Source organism: Columba livia, chromosome 9 (genome assembly GCF_036013475.1).
Source record: "Columba livia isolate bColLiv1 breed racing homer chromosome 9, bColLiv1.pat.W.v2, whole genome shotgun sequence".
In the NCBI taxonomy this organism is placed as follows: Eukaryota; Metazoa; Chordata; class Aves; order Columbiformes; family Columbidae; genus Columba; species Columba livia.
In genome coordinates, this window is record NC_088610.1 from 23,948,534 (window position 1) to 23,962,278 (window position 13,745).

The 13,745-nt window shown below is 43.0% G+C and overlaps 1 protein-coding gene across 1 annotated transcript in view; it reads left to right on the plus strand.

Annotated features, from left to right (window-relative positions):
* FAM168B (family with sequence similarity 168 member B) overlaps positions 1-13,745 on the plus strand; it is a 305,947-nt gene that overhangs the window by 217,535 nt on the left and 74,667 nt on the right. Inside the window, exon 7 of the mRNA XM_021297424.2 lies at positions 12,188-12,305. The gene's annotated coding sequence lies outside the window, so the exon portion shown is untranslated. The remainder of the gene's footprint in view (positions 1-12,187; positions 12,306-13,745) is intronic.

The window sequence follows — 13,745 nt, forward strand, 5'->3', positions numbered from 1 at the left end:
AAAATGTGGCAAGAGCAGGGAAGCATGTGTTTTATAATTGACATCAATTTCTGTGTCAGGGCACTCCTGTTTTAACTGAAAACTGGCAAAATATCCAGATCTTGGTGCAATGTTCTCTGACAAGGCATTCATGCTTGCGCTAGACTTGAGTAATTTTGTCATTTTATCACAGAATTCCTCCCTGTTTTCTCTAGGTGTTTGTGTTTCAGTATGTTCAATATATTTTGAACATTTTTACAGAATGTGAGGGCAGTCAGTGACACACGGGACATCAGTTGTGTTTTGTTAAAGATCATTTAAACTAATAAAATTTAGCAGTTATTTGTAATATCAGATAGCTTTGGTCTCTGACCTTGATTTATGTACTTGTGCCATTGGTACCTAATATATTATTTCTGTGATGAGATACACAGTAATCCCATCATTATGTGCCAGGAAAACTGGATGGCAGTGTAGCTGCTAAATATGCAGCTTTTTATCATTTAGCAAGATGGAGAAAGATGAGGGAAGGGTCCGGGCACGTGTTAAGCGGAGCCATAGGGGTTGACCCTGAAGTCCATGAAGGTTAACAGAAGTTTCTCAAATGGTTTCAGACAACCTTGTTGAGAAATACAAAAGTCCGATGTCCAGACATGACTCAGTAGGATTGCACTGATAAATACTGATGAGGCAACATCTGCATGGGTGAGATCACAGTGGAATAAAACAGATGTGGCCCCCAGCTTTTTTACAAACCATTTTGTCATCTGTGTGAAGACTGAGTTAAATGTGGGTCTTGTCTTCATATGCTGGAGATTATTCTTCATCTCACTTAATATAATATAATTTAACATAATGGAGGACATGCGCCTCTAGTTGTAGTTTCTAACCTTGTAGGTTATTTCAGGATAAAAAATGAGAGATGCGATTCTAAAATAAAGTGTGAGTTTTAGAAATGCAGTGAGCATGAGTTAACTCTTCTTGCATTGGAAGTACAGTGGGAACAGAATCAGGCCACGCCTGAGAGCTCCAGAAAATCTCATTATGTGTGTCCTTATTATTTACATCTTTTACAGATCTCATGTAGTGCCAGTCTAATAGCAGTAGATAAAAATTACTTCTTTTTTTTACAGAGATCCTTTAATTTAGAGACACCCAGCAGTATTCTAGTGTTCACGTTCTTTCCTCTACTGTTTGTAAATCAAAGTCTTAAGCTGTAGTGCTTTATTGAATACAGTGACAAATAGGGATGAACTGCATTCTCCCCTATAGTCATAAAATTGATTTAATATTTCAATTAATCTTTGCTACACCTTCTCCAGAAATTTATGTGAATATGTTCTGAGTAAGTCATCTTCAGGAGTTAAATAAATACTAACATAAATATCATTTAATTTATTTGTTCTCTATAAAACTCCTTTATATCAGTCTTGCAGTCAAACGTAAGTATTGCTTCCACCAATTACAACACAGGAGTATCAGATGAGATTACCTTAACAAAGAGATTTTCACATTTTCATTAAATACTTTTGCATTCATAGTCTGGTTTCCATATCCAATGAAATGGTTCTTTGCAGCTTTGCAGAGGATAAAATTTATATCATAATCTATCCTTTAATATAAATTTTTAAAAAAATAAAATAAGTGACATATTTCTTTCCAGGAAAGAAAAAAGATAGGCTTTCATCATTAGGGCTTTTCTTATTTTCCCTCTGATACAAGACTGCAGAGAGGCTGACAAGATTTCATGAAGCATTCTTGTGTATGTGCATTTTTTGATGTGAAGTGCTATGGTTCATATTTTTTCTGTTAGATCCTTCGCGGTCATAAGTTGATGAAGAGGAGACACACGACTCCTACTAGACCGTGCTAAGGTAGTCCAGAAGTGATGAGATGGATGAATATGTGAATGGGTGAATTGTTAACATAAGATTTCTCAAGTTTAATGCTTTTTTGCATAAGTATTTTTCCTCTAAACCAGAATCTTAAATTCACTAAATGTAGCAGGCAATTAACTGTGCATTAGGAAGCTATTTGTGGAAGCACACGGTATGAATCCACCTCCCCAAGTCACTAAAGGCCTCACCCTGCAGTCTTTGCAGCCCTTGGCAAGGAATTTACTGACTTCAGTAGATTTTAGATCCTTCCCCAGTAGTCTCCTACTATGAATGATGAAGAGTTGGATTAAAAAATAGGTTTGGGGTGTTTTGTGAAATGTACTATCCTGAAAAGTAGTCTCTAATGAGAAGAAAGGAAGAAAATAGTATATGGTGAAGAGGGCTTCTTTCTCTCTTCCTGAGTCTGCCCTTCAAGGTTTTCTTTCAGCACTAGTTTGTGACCTGGTGATGACTTTGAACTCTTACGCTGTTAGAGATGCTAAGTGAGGCCTCCATCGGGTAGTGATGGCCACAGGCATTGAACCCCTTGCTCAGGACCTCCACACTAACTCCCAGGCACAATACAGGATCTATTTCTTCACGTTTTTTAGAGGGAGTCGATTAGAAGGTTGGATTTTTTTTCTAAAACCACAATTGATCCTACTAGTAAGTCCTGGTGAAATACTCCAGTGGTGCAGAGTTATATTAACAAAAAAGAGGGTGAGCTCTCCTGCTGCAGGCTGTGCACTGAGGGGTGCTCAGACTGCCCAGACACAGGTGATGGCATTTCCCTGTGCTTATTCTGAGCAGCAGTTACTGGTTCTCCTTCCTACATTGCACACGACTTGTAAATGATACTTCCCTGTGCACATGACTGCGGCAGATAGTTAGATGTATTCAAAACACTGGAATGAAGAAGTACCCAGCATACAGGGTTGAAAGAATAGTTGAAATAGAGATTTTTTTTTCCCCCTTCCTCTGTTTCCTCACAGTCTCCCCATTTTGCTGACTTTGAGAAGTCAAGCTATGGGCCATAAACTACCTCACAGTTCAGCTTCTTTAGCTCAGCTGTAATTGAAAAAGCTGGCTGCTCGCTTAGGCTGATGGGGGAAGCAGAAGATTTTCTCTGAAGTGGACCTGGAGGGGAACCGGTAAACTTGGAGGACCTGCTGGGAGAAGTGGCAGAGATTACATCTGTCTTCTTGGTAACAGCAAGCACACTTAGTGCTTATTATTCCACTTTACAATGTAGAGACATATTAGGCTCTAAAATATTTGTGGAAACAGCGGGTACAGCTAAGGTAGTTCTTTCATCTGTCGTTAATGAAAAATGTACAAAAATGTTTAGGGGCAGCACTGTTATCTGTGCATTTGATGCTTTTAGAGTCATTAGACAATTATACAGCTCCTAATAATGAGCCTAACTTGGGACCACCATCTGTAAACTTCAGTTAATGCACAGTGTATCTGTCCATTTATTAAGTGGTGCTTTTACACTTGGGCTCACTGGTCTCTGCTTTCCTGCTGTTCATTGCCAGATGGAATTTAAGTCTTGCTTCATTAAAGCCCTAAGTGGCCTGGGCCATGCTTGACTTTCTTGCCTTGTGGTACTGTCACGCATCTTGCAGAGGCCTGTGAGGCATCAGTGCCGTGCTCTAGAAGTTTCTGAGACCTTTGCAGTGATGCTGCCACAAGGAATAATAGATTCTCTCCCCGTCTCAAACCAGAACCTCGAAGTCTTGATCCTCCTGGCACAAGAAAAGACTCTGCCCTTCTTGCACATGTCTAAAGAAGGGACGGGGTGATGTAAGTCCTCAAGGCTGCATGGAGGTGAATCTTACCTGAGGGGGACAGCTGACCAAAGCTGGTGGGAGACCCATCTGGGGAAGAGCTGTGAGGTGGGCAGGGAGAACCTGGAGTGCTTTGCATGTGGCATATCTGAAGCAGAAGAAAATGTGAAAGAAAATGAAAAATTAAGGTCCCAAGAAAGGTAGATGCTCTGATATTCAGTAAACATTCAACTGTGTTGAAAACCTGGATCAAATATGATATGGGCATAACATTAGCCCCGTGAAGCTGACTCATCCTACTGCTGCTACCAATTTCTGTGCACAATTATAGAGGTCTAGTACAACTAGCATCAGCTAAATTAGGTTAAAAATAATCAATAGGAGACTGTCATTCTTTGTGTCAGTTTAGATCACACACAGGCTTTTTATAAATCTCAGTGGGAAGAAAAATAGTTGGTTCTTTTCCATTTTGGTTCACACAGCAAGGGCACAGATGTCTGGCATTTTTTCAGTTGTGTTTTTGCAAGTGGCACCGCATTGCCAGAGGGTGCAGTGCCAAGCTGGCGTCCTCGCCCGCCTCTCTCCCAGCTCAGGGCTCCAGCAGTAGATGATGTCTTCACTTGTTCCTCCTCTCACCTGCCAGCATGGGCTGGCAGTGGGCAAACATGGGACAGACCGATTTAAAAACAGCACATCGCTCTTTTCATGCCTTATGAAGCAATCTGCAATATGTGCTTGGACTATACTCCTTTCTAAACACAGCAGGTAACTGCTCCAACTTGCACCCCAGAGACCCCCAACAGCTTCAGGAGGCGATAAGGCCGAGAAGGAGTTTGATCTCCTGCACTCACATAACCTGGGCAGGGTGTCTGATGCATCTGGCAGCTTCCCCGGAGCGTGCTCACTGCAGCAAGCAGGACAGGATCCACCCTGGTGCTGGACAGATCAGGGAGGGTCCCCAGCAAGCCCTGCTTGAAGTGAAAGCACCAGCGTGGCATGCAGAGTGCAGGCATGGGCTGACATGCGCAGGATGCTGTGCATGCAAGAGGTGGATCTGCTCTTTTTTCACTTGGGGCCAACTAGTCTGTAGGACTGCCTGCTGAGGACATTTGGCCTTTCCCTGTACCCTGGCCGTCTGCAAGGCTTTCGGCCTCCTCCGTGCTTGGCTTGCTGGGCAAAGGCACAACAGGGTTTTAAATTTTGGAAACACGGAAGGGAAATCCCGAAAGGAAGGAAACCAAGGAGAGGAGAAGCCAAGTACTGAATGTGAGGGGAGTGTTACCCAAGGCTGCAGTTCTTGTCCCAGTCCCAGGCTTTGCCCAGTTTATCAGGTGCTTTGCGTTTTCTCCCGTTCACTCCGCTCTCCATCTTCATTGGACTGAGCCAGTCAGACCCCTTGCTGGCAATGGCAACAGGCTTTCTTCTTCTTTACTGGCTTTGTTTTGCAGCAGTTTTTTTTGTCCATGCTATGTCATATTAGCAAAGATCGCCTTAGACACACGCTATGACACGGCCTCCTGCCTTCTTCTGCCACACGAGTATCTCTGAGGAGGGGCGGAAACTTTCCTGCTCCAGGAGTTGGGCAGGTGACCCACTCCCCAAGCACCTCTCCAGCTCTGCATTTGCTGTGGAAAAGCCAGTTAGTCACTGGCCACGTGCACTGCTGGCGAGCACGGCAAGAGGCCTTTCACCTGGGAATCAGCTGTCACCACCATCTCCTCTCTCAGCAGATCCTGAGGATCTGTCACAAGGCAAAATCATTATAGATGATGAGGAGCAGCATCATGGTTCCTTTTTGTGTGTACTCTCTATTCTAAAGCCCTCTGCCAGCAGAACCACTCTGAATTCATGGGAGTGTGCTCAGGCTTCAGAAGAGTACAGGAATGGATTACCCTCTCAGTCATTTATGTTAGGGGTTAAACGTGACACAAAAAGCCTGTTTAAATGTCCTTTAGGCATCCCTTAAGCTTCCTGCTTTCCTGTCTTCTCCTTGGTGCATAGCCAGGGCTTTGTCCTGCTGGGAGGCCAGAGCCTGTGTGAAGCTGCCAGCTCTGCGTCCAGTGCAAGGCAGAGCAAGAGGGACAGAGCGTGTGGCTGCTGTGGCCTGACACCAGCACGCTGCCTGCCACGGGCACGGCAACCAGGCTGGGGCACGGGCATGCTGCTCTGAGTGCCTCTGCGGCTCCACCAGTTCAGCAAGAGCAGTGAAGATCCTGGGTATCTCAAGTGGATCTTGGCAAGAGTGGGGACGTTGTATTGTACTTGTGGGCTCCTGGAGAACAGACTTGGTGACCTTTCCTGGTTCACATGTTGAAACAAAGCAAACCAGTTGTTAAGGACACCAGTGCTAGGGATCAGTGTGCTGCAGTGTATAGTTAAAGTGTATACAGTGGCCTGTCATTTTCTTCAGAAATTTCTCTGCATCTGGAAGGGGCTGCTGGCCCTGGAAGTCCTTGTCGGGCCATGGTGGTGCTTCACCTGGGCTCAGTGCTAATCCAGCCCTCGGAAAGGAGGACACAGGGGCAGCAATAGCAGCTGTAGCTTATACTAAGCTAGAGGAGTACCTCTGTTCGATGTCAGTCTGCAAACTACTGGGGCACCTGCAGGGTTGTGGTCTTTTTTTTTTAACAAACTATTGCAAGAGCTGAGCATCTGGGATTCCCTTTGAGTCTGGAACACATCAGACAGAGGCCAGCTCTGGCCAGCACATTAATGTTAATCAATCCATTGTTTAGGCTGTGCATTACTTGTACAGCAGCAAAGAGACAGTCAGACTCACCTTTCTGAAAGAAAAATAGCTTTGAATTTCCCATACTGAGGTGTCACTGGGCTTCTATATTGATTCTGACAGCTTTCTCAAGCACCTGGAGTAGTCGAAGCAAACAGTTCCTTGTTTTACTGACATAGGAGGAAAATCACTATCCCCATGCAGATCAAATCTTTTTTTCCTTTTGATTAAACGATACTGCATCCAAAAAAGTCATTAGAGTTCCAAATACATTGCAATTAATCATGAGGGGAGTAAATGAATCATTGATTTAACATTGAGAGCTTTTTTTTTTTTTTGGCAGTGTATTCTGCTGCCAAGTTATGTTACCAGTAACTAGTCAATAAAGAATAAAATCATACATTTGGTTGGGTTTAGCATGTGCCTCAAACTTCATAAATATTGACACAGATAGAGCCAAGCAAATCTTCTTGCTGATTGTGAGCTCTAACTGATAATACATCTAGCAATAAAGATATTTTCAACAGAAGGCAGTGGCAGATACAGCTCTCTGATTTGTCCATTGATACAGTTTGGGCAGTTGCATATATATTCACATGGTTTAGGGGTAACTCTTTGGGTGAGACAGGGTATGTATGCAGGTGGCAGGGCCTACACCAAGAGATGTACTAGCTTTTTGTCAGTAGTGTGTGAAAAACTGCTTACAAGCATATGGCCAAAAATCCACAGAAGTATTAGTACTGTTGGCCGAGTATATATTTGTGTCCATGTGTAAACCACCTTCACTGGAAAGGAAATCCAGAGAACTTTACAAATACTGCACATGTACATAAAAGGTGAAGGTTATAAACTTAAGCAGTCAAAAACTAGGAAATGTGTTCAGTGCTCTATAACTGACCTATAGATTTGTTTTGTGTGTATTCGTGCAACTTCTGGCCAAAGGTCTCCCTGCTGCTGGGGCACTTGGCATTCGTTATGTTGAGCCCAGTGTAAGCATCTGCCATGTCCAGCAGTTGTGTGGCCACAGGCAGCTGGATCAGCTTGCCAATGTGGAAGAAAACGTCGGTTTTATTTTGGTCAGTTACTTTTCTGTGAGCTCAGTGAGCTGGATCCACGCACTGCACAGTTGCACAACCCGAGACAAGGGAGGCTGGCAAAGCGCGTGGCAAGAATGGCAGGGAAGGGAGGACAGGACCACTTTGTACAACAAGAGCCAGCGGCAAGGTTGGATGTAATGACATCCAAAGCTGTAGCCTTAAAAGGGAATATCGCTCACGTGTCTAATGGAGCGTAAAGTCACGTGGCAGCCTTTGCTTCATTAATATGGCCTCTCTACCACAGCCAATTCCCTATCCTCAATTTACAGAAACATCATTGTACTGAGATTTTTATTCATCTGTGAAATTCAGTCTTTGGCCACTGGTTCACAATGTGTTAGGTCCTGTGCAGGTGCAAACGCAGAGGACTGTGCCCTGGAAACAGGGCTATCAAGCCAGGGTTGGTTCATTTCCTTATTTTTCCTTGCAAACAAGATATTACATATAATCCCTGGGTAAGATAAAGAAGCAGATCAGAGAAAATACTAGAAATAATGGAAAATGTGTACTCTCTTTAGGACAGAAGAGTGAATATTTGGGCATCAGATGTGTATTTATATCAGAGAAAGCCGTTGAAAGGCTGGAGATTTATCCAGTGTAAGAAAAAAGTGCATTAGTGTATAACATGCTCTAGTAAGATCTGTAACTTTATGCACATGAATATTCACCACTGAAGTTAATGATGCTGCTTTTAAAGTTAGGTACTTGATTTTAGGTACTTTGCTCAATTAGAGCCCATTGCATGAACTTCTCTTAATGACCGTTGCTTGGATTTCATCATAGAAAGTTTTTACAGCACTCTAAGGTTAATCTACCAGTATCTTTCTTTTCTCTCCTCCCCAAAGTGCCATAAAAAACTTCAAGCTTCCTTTGTACCTTGTTTTATGTTTTTGTCAGCTCTATTGGTTCTTGAGCTTAAAAATATTCTCCATGCCTCTAATACATGCAGGTAGGGGAAGGCAATTTGGGCCAGAGGATGATTACCCTCTTCTGTAGTTTCTGGTGCATCTTAGGTCCCAGTATCACCTACAGGTGAACTAAAATGTCAAGCTTATAAAAATATAAAAAACGGTAAAATATGTATATATCCATAAATCTATTTAAGCAGAATCGGTGATGGATGAGTGCGTTTAAATTTTCGAATCATATTTCTGCTAACTTACTGGAAGGGGAGTCCCATAATTCATGGGAAAGTCTCATTCTTGTGAATTATTGTCTTCATCATTTAAGGAATATTTCATCTCCTGAAGATGATCTCCAGCCACTGTAACCTGTAGTTGTCTTTCAGCTATATTTCTTTATCTTCCTTAATGTATACGATCTTGTGCAGTTCAGTCCTGAAAAACTGAGTCCCTGCTTTCTAGTTTCCGGAGCTTGTTTTTTCAAGAGCACTATTTAAGTAAACACAGAGCAGCAGCATGACCGGTTTCTGTTTTCTCCCTCCTTCCGTGTGATCATCCGTTGTTTACTTCAGCAGCATTACCTGTGGCTCCTGAGCAGCACTGTCGGTATCTTCAACAGGAGGTGACCTGGCAGTACCTCAAGTGCACGGAATGTGCTAAAAGGGAAGCTGTTTACTGTGCCTACATGTCTGGTCATTAAACTGGTGACAAAAGCTTTGGTCTTACAGGTGAAACCCTGGGCCTGGTGACAGGGTGACAGCTGAGTTCCTGGCCCTTGCGCACCTCAGGCATGGTCCTGGTGGTGCTGTGACCTCGTGTCACGTCTTCTCCCTTTGCCTGTTTGCATTAGGGCTGTGTGACCATATCTGCTGTGCCTGCTGCAGGACCCTGCTCTTAGCTGGGCTTATATATGCTGAGGAAAGTTCATCCTGGAGGGACAGTTTTAGAGATGATCCACAGTCTGTGTGATGCAGATATTTAATATTTTGTTCCTCATTTAAAAATGTAGTAACGCTGGTAAATGCTGCAGTGGGCAGGACAGAGCTTGAAGGAGCAGTGCGGTGGAGGTGAGGAGGGGGTGTTGGGCCAAGCGGGACCCTGGGTCTAACCACAAATTTCAGTCCAGGGCACCAGCAACGTGGGAGTCCCAAGGCCGGCCCGGACCATGTGATTCCCGACATAAATCCCCCTGGGAAGAAGCCCTGTGCTCTCAAGTCATGTCTTCCCATCCTTGCTCTGGAAAATGAGGATAATAGTACTTGAGCTATCTTCTCCGAGTGCTGCCTAATATTCAAATACTGCTTTGATCCTGTGGAGTGCTGAGGATTATTGCTCTGTATAATCTCTGTAATTCTATTATTCAACGAGTGAATTGATTCAGATAAATCTGGAAGCATCTTTTATGCAGACCCAGAGCCAAAGTAGAACTGAAATCTTCTATCCATAGGTAGGGCAAGAAATTAAGCTCAACCACAGGTAACTTTTTTTTAATGACTGGTCCAAAGTCTGTGTGAGTCTTTCTTTAGGCCACTGGGCTTTGAATGGGAGCAGCAGAGACAGGTAAGCCAAACAAAGCGGAGAAAGAATTGCTGTAATTCTACTTCCAGTTCTTGTACACGGTGTTCACGATGCCCCAAATCTCTTTAAATCTCCTTGCTATTTTTTGTGTTTGATGGTCTCCATGGACATAAGAAAGGAATAAAGTAATTTCTACAAAATTACTGATGCTATCCTGTGAGCTAGGCATCAAATCTCAGGTCTGCGTCAGCTCAAATTTCATCTCAGCCGTGTGGCCCGGGCCCATCAATAGGCTAAGAAGATCTGCCTAGGAAGTTTTAATTTCTTTTTGATCAAAATGTGCCTCTCTGAAACTTCTTAGAAATGTTTGTGTCTGACGAGAAGCAGAGCCATTGAAGATGAGTTAGTGGGCAGAGCAAGAATGTTTAAAATGGATGATAGATGAACACCATTACAAAGCTATTACCATCACGCAATATGTAGCTGGAATATCTTAAGGATATGCATGGTTTCGCTAGTAAAGAAATGACTGTGTAAGTAGAAGGCATTAGTACGGGGGTGATTATGCTAAAGTCACAGTGCTGGGCATGTGAGCCAGGAGCAGGGGAAGATGCTGAAACCTCAGCCCTCTGTGACTCACCCTTACCATTTGTGGTGGTTATAAGTGGGGATATAAACATTGTGTCTTCTGCCAGGCCTGATTTCTAATTGCTAATCAAATACTGTGGCTGAGCTTTTATTACAGCTTATAAGAACACCACAGAGTCATGTATACCCCCGTGCAGTAGGGTGTGTGCTTGGGATTTCCTGGGTGCACTGGCAGTACTGGGGGGGACTGGGAGTAAGGCTGGTATGAGACAGCAGACGAGTTATGTTCCTTCTTTGCTCATGCCTGACTGAAATCTGTGAGGTACTTCTTAGAAAGGATGAGCACCTAGTTGGGATGTAGCCATGGGAAGCGTCAAGAGCCAACAAGCACTGTACCTGCAGGGCTGCCTCTGAATAGCAAATTAGCCATTTCCAGTTTAGCTGCTTCTCGCTCTGCCACCAGATGACACTGCCTGCCATCCTGCAGCCCTCAGTGCCACTGCGTGATAACACAATCTTTGGCTTCTTAGTAAATATCTTTTAAACCAATGATTTCAAAAAGCACTTCAGCTGACATTTAAAATTTAGAACCAAATGACTGAGCTGTGAATAATGAATCTTCCCCAGTAGATGGATGGCACGTTACTGTGCAATTCTCTCCCTCTCAGTCATTGTCAGCTGAAGCACTTTTCTCTTCCACTTGGTTTCCCTCCTCTCTTCCCTCCCTTACCCCCAGTACACATGCAAGGCCTATTCAGAAATGCTTTATTTTGAAGAACATATGCAGAAGGAAACTTTCAAACCAATCAGACCTAATCACAGATCCATTTTTCTCCTTATCTTCAATCCTTACCTGAGGGTTGGTTATTTATGATGCCCACCTTTAAACTGGAGCTTTCTCCACCTATCAACCCATCCTCAGCCCTGCACTTGCCAGCAATGTCTCCCAGGTACACAGAGGGGCAACACAGCCACCCATGCCCCTTGGACATGCTGGTAAAAATCTCTCTGTATTTAGGATAGCATTGGTTACTTTTTGTATTCTTCATTTTCATTGATTGAATCTTTCTGTTCAGAGGAATTTTCAGCATTGTATTTCATATTATCTCCCAGTGCTATTATCCAGTTCCAGAAGGAAGCTGTGGAAAGTGCTCGTTTTGGTAATTACTCTTGGGTTGTTGAGACAGCAATTATTTCTTATGGAGGATGATCAGGCTAGATGGGCTGCTGTGGGCATCGGCTGCTGGACTGACCGGTCAGATGGGCACAAACCAGCAAGGCTGGATCAAAGCACTTGGGCCCTGCTGCTGGATGGCTTTTAGTTCCCTGGCTGCTCCCCTGGCAGTTTCAGTGCTGCTGTGGGAGTGTTTGAGCACCAGCAGCAGTAAATCTCACCCAAGGTCAGAAGTAGCAGCAGGGTCAACCCAGCTCACACACCACTCAGAGCAGGAAAGGCTGTGTTTGTTCCTATTCTGCTGATTACTCTGCTAAAAGTAATTTCTCCAAGGGAAAAAAAAAACAAACCCTTCATCTATGCCTGCTGAAGTCTACTCTTCTGCCTGTGTTCCTTGTCTTATCGTTTTTGAAACTTTTCTATTATTCAATTAGAAATATTAGTGAGGAAGTAACATTTTAAGACTAACTCTTTCAAATTGACTTCCCTGGTTGCTGTATGTGTTCTTTAAATAATTTTTTTCTCCTCTTCTAGGATTTCCCATTGTTTCAACACCCAGATTAGAGCCTCTTTCATGTGTGAAATACTTTTCTTCGATGAAGACTTGCAGAATATTTGCCCAGAGCAGACATGGAGGAAGCACCTTTGTGTGGTAAGTACCCGCTCAGAGACTAGTGCTCTGTAGTAGGATGAACTTCTAGCTCTTTGTGGCCTGAAGCAACAATCAATGGCTATGTTGCTTTGTTTTATGAGGAAGGTAATTGAATGTTGCAAACTACTATTTACGAATCTTGTTTTCACATCAAGAAGCAATGCAAAAAGAGGGATATCTTTTTTTTAGTATATGTTAAACTAAGTGTCAAAGCTGCCTCTGTGTAACTCCTTTGTATGCAAAATAACAATGCGGAGCCAGACTAGAAGATGAAAAACTGTCTTTTGAGTCAGCTATTTGAAGCAGTAGCAAGGTAGTGTTGACCGCACCTGAACCTGAACCTATTCACTTAGTCTCTGCAGAGTTATGTGAAAAGCAACAAAGCTTATTTCTGTGTGCAGAAAGAAAATTTGACGAGTAGACCTTGCTTTCAACGTCTAGGTATTCCAGTGAGGTTATACCTTCCAGCTGAACTTTGAGATGATGAGAGATTTCCCCTTGAGTATGATATAGATGAACCAACATAGGAGAGGGTGACTGGAATAGGGCCTGTGACTGACTGGAAATGTCTCAGTAAAGGGAGGGAGGGGCAGCATTGCAAATCCTGGGATTACTCTAAATAAAAGATTTATATTTTTTTTTATGAAAGCTGGGAAAACTTATCTTAGAATTTTAAGTCAGGAGATGGTTTAGTGGTGAGTATTGGATTGCTAAAGAGCCGTGAACTTGACTGAACTAATGTATTGATTAAGGCAATATTTTCCTAATGTTGTTCTTAACACTTTTTTACCTTTCATTAAACTTAGGAAAAAGTAATGCTGAAGATGTGTTTAGGACTCAAGGTAGCTACAACTTTCTACTAGTGAGCTCACTTTGCTCTCAAACTAAGTAAAAATACCTAATGTGGTACAGTTAGGTATATAAGGCAAGCTGGTATTGTGGAGTGGGAAGAGCCTCAGGTTTTGAACTGTACACTGGGGTTACACTGAAATAAATCAGTGTTCTGTGATCAAATGACTGAAATTAACTTTCTTGCCATGGCAGGTAGAACAGGTAGTGCTTTTATGTCCCGAACATGGCAACAGCAAGTGTAAATGGGGTCACTGTAGTTACCATTGGCTCTAATGGTGTTGGAGCACAATGTGGAATTGTGTTGCATTCAACAGCTATTTGCTAAGGCCTCTGAAGTATAAATAAATAAATGGTTTCCAAACGCTAAATAGGCTGTTCTGCTGAATTGGTCTTAACCAGCAGTGTTGACAGAGTACACAGGTCCACGTGCTAGTCCTTACATGGCTATTCAAGCTGCTCTGTGAAATTGGGCATCTTTCTGTAGGTCTTTTTTATTCCATTGGTGATGGAAATGCTCAGAGTAAGTCTCCCAGTGTTAACATAGTCTTTTTATTTTTAATCTTGTCTAAAATACAGAAAAAGCAGAGG